Source organism: Lithobates pipiens, unplaced genomic scaffold (genome assembly GCF_037356315.1).
Source record: "Lithobates pipiens isolate NorthernLeopardFrog02 unplaced genomic scaffold, aLitPip1_a1.2 Scaffold_16, whole genome shotgun sequence".
In the NCBI taxonomy this organism is placed as follows: Eukaryota; Metazoa; Chordata; class Amphibia; order Anura; family Ranidae; genus Lithobates; species Lithobates pipiens.
Genome location: NW_027507748.1, coordinates 127,586,946 through 127,599,080, shown reverse-complemented (window position 1 = coordinate 127,599,080; position 12,135 = coordinate 127,586,946).

Below are 12,135 nucleotides of genomic sequence, written 5' to 3'. Positions count from 1 at the left end.
CCGATCCCCCAATAATCTCTCAGTGGGTGAACGGCAGGCCCTTAGTGATCTGAAAGATAGAAAAAACATAGTGATAAAAAAGTGACAAAGGGGGTAATGTTGTCCTTATTATTCAACAGCAATACGAAAGAGAGGTTAAACGCCTGCTTGGCGACAGCATGACATATCAGAAATTAGACGTTAACCCCTTCCCCAAATTGGTCGAAGAATTAAACTGTTAACTGACATTTGCTAGGGACAAGGGACTGTTGTCTGATCACGAGTTTTGGCATCTGCAAGTAAGTGAGTGCAATGTGCCAACCTTTTACATTATTCCAAAGGTTCACAAAGATTTAAAAAATCCCCCGGGCAGGCCTATAGTTTCAGCCTGTGGTGGTCCTTTGGAAAGGGTTGGGCGCTATTTGGACTCACTGCTGCAGGATCCCGTCAAGAAATTACGATCTTTTGTTCAGGATAAATTCTGTCTCTGGAGGTCTATAGCCAGCCAGATGAATTGTGGCTGGTAGGCATAGATGTAGAATCATTATATACCTCAATACCCCACAATGTGGAAATACAGGCAGCATTACGATCTTTAGACAAAATATACCCAGATTCAGGACCGCAAAACGAATTCTTGACAGAATTGTTAGAATTCGCTTTGACAAATAATTTCTTTCCGTTTTTGGCAACATATTATCATCAAATTAGAGGTACCTCGATGGGGGCGGCGTGGGCTCCGTCCTATGCTTGCCTCCACCTAGGCATGTGGGAAGAAGAAGACGTCTATCCATCCTCGTTGTAGGTGTGGTTGCGATACATTGATGATGTATTGATGATCTGGAGGGGCTCCCCAGAACAGTTACACCAATTTATGAGTGAGCTGAATACAAATCAGCGTAATATACGACTGACTTACACTTTTGACCAGGAGAATTTATCCTTTTTGGATCTTCACATATCCCTCAAAAATGGCCGTCTCAGCACCTGCACATTCCGTAAGGAAACAGCAGCGAATACACTTTTGCATGCGACTAGCCATCACCCACACTGGCTCAAAAATGGAATCCCAGTGGGCCAATTTCTACGAGCCAAACGGAATTGTGCAAGTGTTGACGACTTCAGACGTGAAAGTAAGGAATTGTACAAAAGATTCCGTGAACGTGGGTACTCTCACAGGCAAATCAAGAGAGCCAAGAAGAAAGTAGCATTGAGGAAATGTGAGAGCCTTCTGATAGGCCCACCTATGACAGAGAAAGTTTCACAAAATATAGCTGAGCCAGTGAGAATTATAACAAATTTTGGGTCCCAGTGGGATAAGGTTAGATCAATCCTGGAAAAACACTGGGGCATCCTCACAAATTCACCAGGATTGGCTAAAATAGTAGGTCAATCCCCTAGTCTCGTAGCAAGATACACTAGAAATGTAGGCGATATGCTAATTAGCTCAGAATTTATTAAAGATACAGACCCAAATTGGTTGTCAGAGTACCCACGATCTAAAGGAATGTTTCCATGCACTAAGTGTCAAATTTGCCCTTATGTGCATCGAACTTCAGTCTTTACAGATGCTACTTACCAGGAATCCTTTGAAATACGTGATTTGATCAACTGTGCAACAACAAGAGTGATCTATTTAATCACCTGTCCTAAAATATATGTCGGTAAAACGAAGAGATCACTAAGAATTAGGATAGGTGAACACATATGTGAAATTAAGGATAAAAGTAAACCACCAGAGAAACCATTAGCCAAACATTTTGCTATGTACCATGATCATAACCCAAAGGGTATGACAGTGAAAGGTATTTATGCCTTAAAATTGCCCAGCAGGAGGGGCGACTTTGATCGCATCCTTTTACAAAAAGAAAAATGGTGGGTGTATCGAATAAAATCGCTAGCACCTGTGGGCTTGAATACAGAGCTAAATATGCAAGTGTTCTTAGAAGTATGAGACCTGGACTTGGTGTACTAGCGTCTCAATTTGGGGCTCATATTGTTTGTTGCCCAATTCTTGTATAGGCACATGACCATAAATCTTTCAGATTAATAAGACATAGAAATTAGGATGGAGATATATACATACAAATGTATCTCCTTGTCCTCTTCCTCTTTTCGTATCTCTCCCTTTTATGTTGTCTGAGTGTTTTATGTAGTATAGTGATGTCTGGTTGTGGGGACTTGCTTGAATATTGACAATAGTCACGGTGAAAGTTTTGTCATTTAGTCGTTTGTCATTTATCCTATACATTTACTTTTAAGAATTCCCAATTGTTGAAAATGATAAAAGATAGACAGGATCAAGCCTTAGTTGAGGAATCTTCTTGATAGACTCATTACTTCATTTAAAACAGGCGAAAATAGGGGGGGGGGGGGGGGCGTGACCAGCGCATGAGCTGAATGGAAGCTCTGTGAGAGAGCTCCGTGACACGAACGGGCATATTAGCGACAATTCACAGCGAATATCGGTAAAAAAGATACGAACAGACAACGGAAGAGTTCCTGAATCCGAAGGTGATGTCAAAAAAGCGGAAAGACGAACGAAAAATGAAAAAACTAACGACATTCTCCTCTCAGTCAGCGGGAGGGAGAAAAAAAGATGGCACAGATCCTCTCACAGCTGCTGTACCAGCAACAGCCTCCTCAGGGAGAGCGCAATACACTGACAGGCCTGATGCTGCTCTAGAAGAATCACCTCAGAAAACACATCTGGAATCTCCTCATGAGGAAGATTACCTCAGCCCTACATGTTGCAGCCCGGCTAAAACTCGTATCAAACTGGATTTCACAGGCCAGGAGGTAAGCTATAAAATACCTCATATTAGTCAAGATAACACAGTCATAACTCCTATAGCTTCACCTATAGCCGCATTCCCCACTAATAACCAGCCTATTCTGGACACCCAATTAAAAGAAATGCTATTAACTTTACATACTTCGCTTCATACGGATATTTTACAACTCACAAATCAATTCTCCAAAGCAGTGAACTCCTTAGGTGAAAGAGTACACACTATTGAGAACTCTATGGGAGACATGACCAATACTATTAATGATTTAATAGATGCTCATGAAGAAAATAAAGCTGAAAAAGAGAGCCTTAAATTTTAAATCGCAGATTTAGAAGACCGCTCAAGGAAGAACAATCTCAAAATCAGGGGTATCCCTGAAAATATACAGCAGTCTGATCTTAAAAAATATGCCACTGACTTATTCTCCAACTTGCTGCCAGCTATACCAGCCTTAGAGCTCACAATTGATCGTATCCATCGGATTTCGAAACCGTCATTTCTCCCTCCACAGATACCACGTGATGTACTACTTAGAGTACACTTCTACCATGTTAAAGAACAAATCCTATATAAAGTGCGACATCTAGGACAACTTCCACAACCATATAATACAATCCAGATTTATGCTGACTTGTCTAAACATACTCTAGATATGAGAAGACAACTTTCCACGATTACAAAAGCTCTGCGTAATCATAAAATTGAATACCGTTGGAAACAACCATCTAAACTACTGATACAGAAGAACGACACCTACCATACAATCACTTCTGTGGAACAAGGCATTAAGTTACTTCACGCAAGGGGTATTATCCCCGAACCAACTCCACCTATCGGAGCTAAGAAGAATCCGGAGAAACTTACGCCACAATGGCATTAGGTTTCATTGACTAGATCCGGTCAAAATACAATCCTATCTATAGGAAACCGATCTATCAGCTTGCCCGCCGTGCCGTGCGATACTAAATCTTTGGAACAGCTGACCTTTGAACTAATTCCCCATTCTAATGTTGCAGTATACATTGAAATGTTTACCACTGCAAGTTAAGTTTAATGTTTGGTTATATTTTTGTTTGTGCTTTTACTTTTATTTTTTTCTTCACAGTATCCTATACACAACTCATAGCATTCAAAGGGACAGGTATGTCATGAACCTACAAAATTTGAATCAAAACTTTTCTGTCACTAAATTTTTGGACATTCATAGTCATTTCAGACTACAGATTGTTCACATGGAAGTAGAATTTAAAGCTATTATCAGGCTAGTATGTACTTACTTTTTCCATCTTATTAATATCCTTTTATGAGTATAAAGTTAATATCTTTAAATACTAATGGTCTTAACCATCCAGCAAAAAGAGCGTCGATGTGGCAAATGGCTAACACCCAGCGATGTCAAATATTGTGTATACAAGAAACCCATTTCAAAACAGGCGCTATTCCCACTTGCACTCATAAGAACTTTCCTCACATATTTACAGCATCAGACCAACAGAAAAAAAGAGGAGTACTTATTGCCATACATCATTCAGGTAATTTTCAATTGCATGAATCTATTGTAGATACCAATGGACGATACCTCATATTAATATGTACCATTGATAATACACTTACTACATTGGTAAATGTGTATGCGCCTAATAAAAGGCAATCCCATTTTCTGAATGGCCTGATGAGAAAAATAGGTAAATGCCGAAAAGGTGCCTTAATAATTTGTGGAGACTTCAACACAATACATGAACAAGAACTAGACACTTCTAATCCCAAAACCAGAACCAACTGTGCACTTAAATTTTTTTTGAATTAAAGCGATCTCTATGATGTATGGAGATGCCATCATCCTGGAGATCGTGAATACACATATCATTCCCTGGTACATAATACCTATACTCGTATCGATTATATTTTTACAGATAAGTGGTTATTGCAGCGGGTGAGGGAGTCTGACATTGCACCCATCACTTGGACTGATCATGACCCAATTAGTATGACTATTCTACCGAAACACTCTCAAACGACCCATTTTCTATGGAGAACAAATGCATATCTTATCAAAATGCCTACCTATGCTACAGCTATACAAAACCAGATAACTGAATTCTTTAAATATAATGTGGGATCGGTGTCAGACTCCGCCACCCTATGGGGTGCTCATAAAGCATTTAGTAGGGGAATCCTAATGCAACTGAATGCTCAATTCAGGAAAAATAAAACGAAACTCATTGAGAAACTTACTGCTGACTGAAAGGTTATGCTAAGCATCCATCTTGTTTCTGTCAGCCATCTTAATATTCACAAACTTCCATTTCACAATATGTACAGTTTGAACACCCCTTTAACTTCTCAGATAACTGTCTCAACATGAGATTCTTCTAACCCGTGTGTTCTCACACACTTATCTATAACCTTCACACTGTTTCTCAGCATCTTTTAGCTACAGAAGGAATTATGTATCTTTTCTTATATTAATTCAGCTAGCTTAGAACAAAGAACAATAGCGTTTTTGTCTTGACCAGCTGTAATCGTCTTGATGTCTACTGCGCATGTCTTATTCTGTGTGTGACGCAAAATTTACTATATCAATCGCTTTGTAATAACTCAATACAATTAGTTCTCGAAGGACGCCATGGTGTGTGTGTGAATTTATTTGTCCTTTGAGAATTGATTCCAGAGTACTCTGAATTTATACAATACATTGGATCTAAGGTCTGAGAGGTTGAAAGGACCACCCTAGACACAGGATTAACCCTAACAGAACTGGGGGCTCGTCCCGGGATGGATGTTAACCCTTAATGGACTTGGAAAGCTACTAACGGCTCGGTAAGTGAATTCTATTCTTATTGAGTGAAATTGACTTGCCGCAGTCCAAGTGTCAGGTGTGTGACTTGGCTTCCATCCCACAGAGATTGCTGTTGGGTTATAGAACCTCTCATAAGTATACATAAGTTGACCGGTCATGACCTTGGAGGTCATATAGTGTTTTGGGGACACTTGTAAAGGTTTTGGTGACCTTAAAAGAAAAGGTTTTGGTAATCTTAGAAGAATAGGTTTTGGGGACCTAGAAAAATTTACAGAGTACTCTAGAGTTTTCGTTCTGTTCGGTACAGAACTGGTGACTGACGATCAATGTATTGTGTAAACTTTGTGTATGATTGTATAACTGCTTTGCTTTAAAAGTATCACGCTGAATGAAGTGCCCCGAGTGTGTATGCGGACTGCTGTTTTGCTTCAGGAACCAAAGGGAATACTTGATTAGTAGTGTTCCTGGAGGGTACTGGCACAATTTGGGCAGAGGTCCATATTTTAGGGAAGGTAATCCAAAAATCGAAGTTTTAAGAATTAATCTACATTGCAAAGTTAATTTCATAGAAGGATTAAGCTTGTCTGAGGCAAGGCAGCAGGTCCATGAGCAAGATTGTTTGTTTATTGTATGTCCAAAAACTCTCGAGCTTGTTCCAAATCTATTTTCTTTATTGTTTAAATAATTGAGGTATTGTCTAACTTACACCACTAGGTGGTAGTCAATAATGGGAAAAACACAAGGAAAAATTCCATTGCCAAATGGAAAGATTTTGTTGCCAGAGTGTGTGGTACAGAACACTACCTAATTAACCCTTGGGTAGATAATATGGCAGGATGGACAGAGGGTCTAGGCAGTTGCAGTCCCTTTCCCCGGGATGGCGCAAATGACCCCTTTCATATGGACATGATTAAAGGCCTCTGTCTAAATGACAGAGACGCATGGCCATATTATGGTCCGGATCCCCAATGGGACAAGGACTATATGCGAAAGGGAGGGGAAAACTGGTTGACATACGCTCCTTATTGGTATGATAGAACAAATAAGAATACTAAACCTCCCAAAATGCAGGATAAAGATCCAGCTTCGGAGAAGAAACATGAGTTAGAGAAATCTCTGAATCATGGACACTTCGCCATCACCCTGCCCCTGCCCTATAATGTTACCACAACCACCAATGCCCCGAAAGGTTTATACCCAAGTCTGAGACCTGAGGACTTAGATTTGTTAGCAGGTTACCATGTTACACAAACCAACAACCCCAGACATAGTCCTCCCCAAAGACCACAGGCACCACCTCCACAACAATCACAGCAACAGGACAGAGCAGCCGTAGTTTCATCCACAGTACGAGATGCAGAGGAAAAATCGGATGAGGAAGGTAAGGATAATGAAGCAACGGGAAGGTCCCTTATTACTAGCGTTACTGACAGATCTGATACAACTGACATAATAAGTCCATCAGGAAAACAAATCGAGACTAGAACTCAAAGGATACAGCGAAAACAGCAAGAAGCGGCTACTGCAACTCAGCAGCTGCCCTTCATGACTGTAGGTAACAGCCTATTAAAAAAGGTTATAGAAATTGAAGACATAAATCGCATAGTTAAGAACTGTCCTAAACCCACTGTCTCTGCACCAGCCACTCTTGCTTACCTAAAAAGGGCTTGTAAAGGCAGAAACTACACACAGGAAGATATGAGGTTAATTATTGAGGGTGTTGTGGGGACAGATACAGCTTGGAATTGGGCCAAGGTCGGAACTATATCTACTATAGAACCGGCAGGAACAGCTGCATCCGATTACAAGCTTAACACAGAACAAGGGAGAGATGATATGTGGGCTGAAATAACAACTCACATGTTAGAAGTTTTTAAAACAAAATCCTCATTGCCCATCGCCATATCATGCAAACAGAAGACAGGAGAATCAGTTCTTGAATTTTGGAAAAGATTCAATGATGTGTGGATACAAGAAGCCGGTTTGGGTGTTGTGCCAACTATGGATCCATTATTGATCCAGACTTTCCTGGGTAATCTCAAACCCCATTTAGTGGTCCCAGTCAAACAAATGATTACTGAATGGTCAACACTTTCTAGAACTGACTTTGGTAAAGCTCTTTCACAGAAAGATGCAGCGGGCTGTTTTGAAATACCAAAGCCGTCTCCTGCCTCACAAAATTTCCAAGGGAATACGAAGGGGAACTTTAGAGGCAGAGGAAATTTTAGAGGCAGATTTAGAGGCAGAAATGGAAGAGGGATGAGTCGCTCTAGAAACAATGGATGTTTCAATTGCGGTGCTGAGGACCACTGGGTGAGTCAGTGTCCTCACCCCACCCCTTCTCAGACTCCCGATTCCAGCTCTGTCCCTAACCAGACACAACAACCACAGGCATCCATCCAACAAGGTCCAACATTTCCAATCAAATGGGGAAATCAACAACAATGATGGGGCCCGGAGGGTAGTGTCCCAGCTTTTCCTTTTGTCTCAGATGATTTCACTGACAGTCCAATGGTTGCTATTTCAATAAATGGGAGACTCCTCCCCTATCTCGTTGATAGCGGGGCCACTAGGAGTACTATTTGTGAAGATCATTTCAGAGGCAAATGGGAACCAGCGGAACCCTCTTTGGGAATTAATGGGATACTGACAAAAACATATAGGACTCCACCCCTACCAATAGAAGATGATGAAGGGTACACCATATGCACACATTCTTTCAGGATAATACCAAGGTGTCCTGTAAATTTGTTGGGAAGAGACTTGTTTGGGCCACTAGGAATCACAATTAGAACCAACTCAGAAGGAGGTCTAGACATTTCCTCAGATAAAATCACTATAGTAGCATGCAAACCAGGTTCATTGATGCTGTCACAACAAAATAGTGAAGAAGATTTTGAGGATATAGACCCCCAGGTCTGGTCTACATCAGATCTGGATGTAGGACTTGTTTCATGCACACCATACAAGGCCACTCTCAAAGAAGGTGCATTTCCTATCTATCACAAACAGTATCCACTCTCTAAAGAAAAGATGGATGGCATAGTGCCAATGGTGAAAAAGTTTCTGCAGGATGGAATCCTGGAGGAAATTATTTCTCCATACAACACACCTGTTAACCCTGTAAAGAAGCCGGATGGCTCCTTCAGATTTGTACAGGACTTGAGGGCCATAAATGACCTCATAGTCCCAATAGCACCCATTGTACCTGATGTTCCATCTCTGCTGTCCTCCATTCCAGCAACAGCCAAATGTTTTACTGTGATTGATTTAAAGAATGCTTTTTTCTCTGTCCTTGTAGACAAGGAGACAAGGCCACTCTTTGCTTTTACTGTGTCGATTGACCAACACAATCGCCAGTTTACCTGGTGTAGAATGCCCCAGGGATATATAGACTCACCTGTGGTCTATTCTATAGTACTCCAAGCCACCCTCAGGCCTTGGACTGCCCCTCATGGTTCTGTACTGTTGCAATATGTTGATGATCTTTTGATTTGTAGTTCTTCAGAGGAGGACTGCCGAGCTGATAGCCTATCCTTATTGAAATGGTTACATACGTGTGGTCACAAAGTGTCTAAGAAAAAATTACAATGGTGTAAACAGGAGGTTGAGTACCTAGGGTTTGTGCTGTCTCCGGGAGTTAGGAAAGTCAGTCACAAAAGAATTGTTGCTATAGTGGGTCTGCCCCGCCCACTTACCAAGAAAGACCTGCTAACCTTTCTTGGAATGATTGGTTACTGCCGCCAATGGATACCTGACTGCTCTTTCTATGACAATATATTGAGACAAGCAACCCTCTCTGAAATGTCTGATATTGTAAAATGGTCTGATGAAATGTTAAATGCTTTTACCATGTTGAAAAGTGCAATGGTTACCAGCCCGAGCCTCGGCCTCCCTGATTTTAGCAAAATGTTTCACTTGTTTGCTAGGGAAAATTGCAGAACCATGGCAGGAGTACTGGCCCAGGAACATGGTGGGAGACTGCGCCCTGTAGCTTTTTTTTCAAAGGTGGTTCCAGTACAGGTGCAAGGCATGCCTGCTTGCCTCAGAGCGTTGGCTTCTTGTTCTATGGTCGCAGAGTTGGCAGCACCATTTACCTTGGGCCATAACACTACTTTATACACCTCACACAGCGTTACCACACTCCTCAAAACTTTACATACTCAGCATATGTCAGCACAAAGATTGAGTGGGTATGAAGTCATCCTCCTGTCCAATCCAAACCTGAAAATAAAAAGTTCAAACATAAACTCTGGCCCAGCTCCAATTTTGAATGCCTTATTAGGTCTTAAAGGAGAACAGGATGACTTACCACCACCTCATAACTGTACACAATCAATACATCAGGACACTTCACCTAGAGCAGATATGCTTTCAGTACCAATTCCTACTGCACAAACAGTTTTTGTTGATGGCTCTTGCAGCAGACCGAGTGATAATGTCTATCATGCAGGATATGCTGTTGTCCAACTGCCGGATACTGTCCTCGAGGCCAATCCAATACCCTATCAGTCTGCACAAGCTGCTGAATTGATAGCATTAACCCGTGCATGCCAGCTGTTTGCAGGAAAAGAGGTAAACATTTACACTGATTCCAGGTATGCTCATGGTGTGGTTTGGGACCATGGTGTGATATGGCTTCGCAGAGGATATGTGGCAGCAGATGGAAGGAGCATCTCACACTCTGACCTAGTCACAGCATTACTAGATGCAATTCAGTTGCCTTCAAAACTAGCTATCATGCACTGTAAGGCACATACAGGCCAAATGACTGATATAGCCAAAGGTAATGCACTAGCTGACAGAATAGCTAAAGAAGCTGCATCTACACAAAAGGCAAACATTCAAATGCCCATGCTGACACCTCAGCCATGTTCCCTGAAAGAGACACATTGGCTCACAGAACTGCAAGCTTTTGCCACCCCTGATGATATTGCGCAATGGAACTGTGATGGGATGATACAAAAGGATCCTAAAACAGGATTAATCTTCAAAGAGGGGAAGCCGTGTATTCCTGTTGCTAGCGCCCCCCTGTTCATTGCACAATACCATGGACTGGGTCACAAGGGATGGCATGCCACATGTGAACTTCTAGATGCAGATTTTTTCATTGCAGGATTACCTAATCTAGTCAAAGCTTTTGTAAGGAGATGTGTCACTTGCATTAGGAACAATCCAACAAACCCAAAGAAATCAAAGCATGAACATCTTGAGTACCCAACAACACCGTTTACCCATTTACAGATAGACTTTACACATATGCCCAAAGAAGGAAAGAAACAACAATATCTTTTGGTTATCGTGGACATAATGTCACGCTGGCCCGAAATTTTTGTCACCAACAATGAAAACGCACAAACTGTAGTGAAGATCCTCACACAGGAAATTATTCCTAGATGGGGGTGTCCATTGCAAATAAATTCAGACAATGGCCCAGCTTTCACAGCTAAAATATGCCAAGATCTTGTAAAAGTACTAAAAATAGACTGGAAATTTCACCTCCCCTACCATCCACAGAGTTCAGGAATTGTAGAAAGAATGAATAGAACAATTAAAGACAGGATAAGGAAAGCTACGGCTGGGAATTTTGGCAAGTGGAAAAAAGTTCTCCCAGCTGTATTAGCTGAAATCAGAATGACCCCTCACAGTGTGACGGGTTATTCCCCCTTTGAGGTACTCATGGGTAGGCCATTCCCCACACCGTGGGCTAATCATCCCTTGATGGTAGAGAAGGGTGATTTGGAACAAATACAGGAGGAATATGTAAAAAAACTGATTGAAACTCTTGATATTGTCGAAAGAAGAGTTGCTCGCACCTCTCCTTCTTCTTCACAGATACCAACCCACCCGTTCCAGGTCGGTGATCAAGTTGTGGTCCAGAGGCTTCAGAAAGGTCGAAAGCCGCAAGAGGTTCCATTCGGACCAGTGACCAAAGTGGTAGCCGTCACCAGGACCGCCATCCTTACAGAGGAAAGTCCTACTTGGATCCATGCCAGCAGAGTAAAGAAGGTTGATCTAAGCCCAGGAATTCAAGAAAGGCTGAAAAGAGGTGAAGCAGGTGTTTTAAGTCCTCAAAAGACAAGCACAGACATAAAGGACAGTGATGTCACTCATTTCACCACAGACTTCTGGGAAGGCCTTTTGCCTTCTGGTGATGTTTCTACTTCTGATCTTTGTCCCAGTGTGGATAATAACTAACTGTATTTTTCATCCTGAAGACTTAGGTGCCTTGAAACTCATATGTGGTAAAAGCGAAATACACACCAACCATACTGACTTTCACCTCAGAAATCGCAGTAAAAGAGATGTCTCTAATGAATTGATCAAAGAAACAAGTTTTTCTGGAAAAATGTTACTGTTAAAATTTAAATATGCTTACGCTAGAAAGTCAGGATATGAAAAATGCTGGATTTGTAGTAAGTTGCACCCAGAAACTGCTAAAATCCCACTCTTAGCTGTCCCTCTGAACCTCAAGTCATTATTGGAAAATACTCTAGTCTTAAGTATTAAGAATGTCTCGGAAGGGTACCGCAATCAGAGTATTATGTTTTACACTTTAGGAAG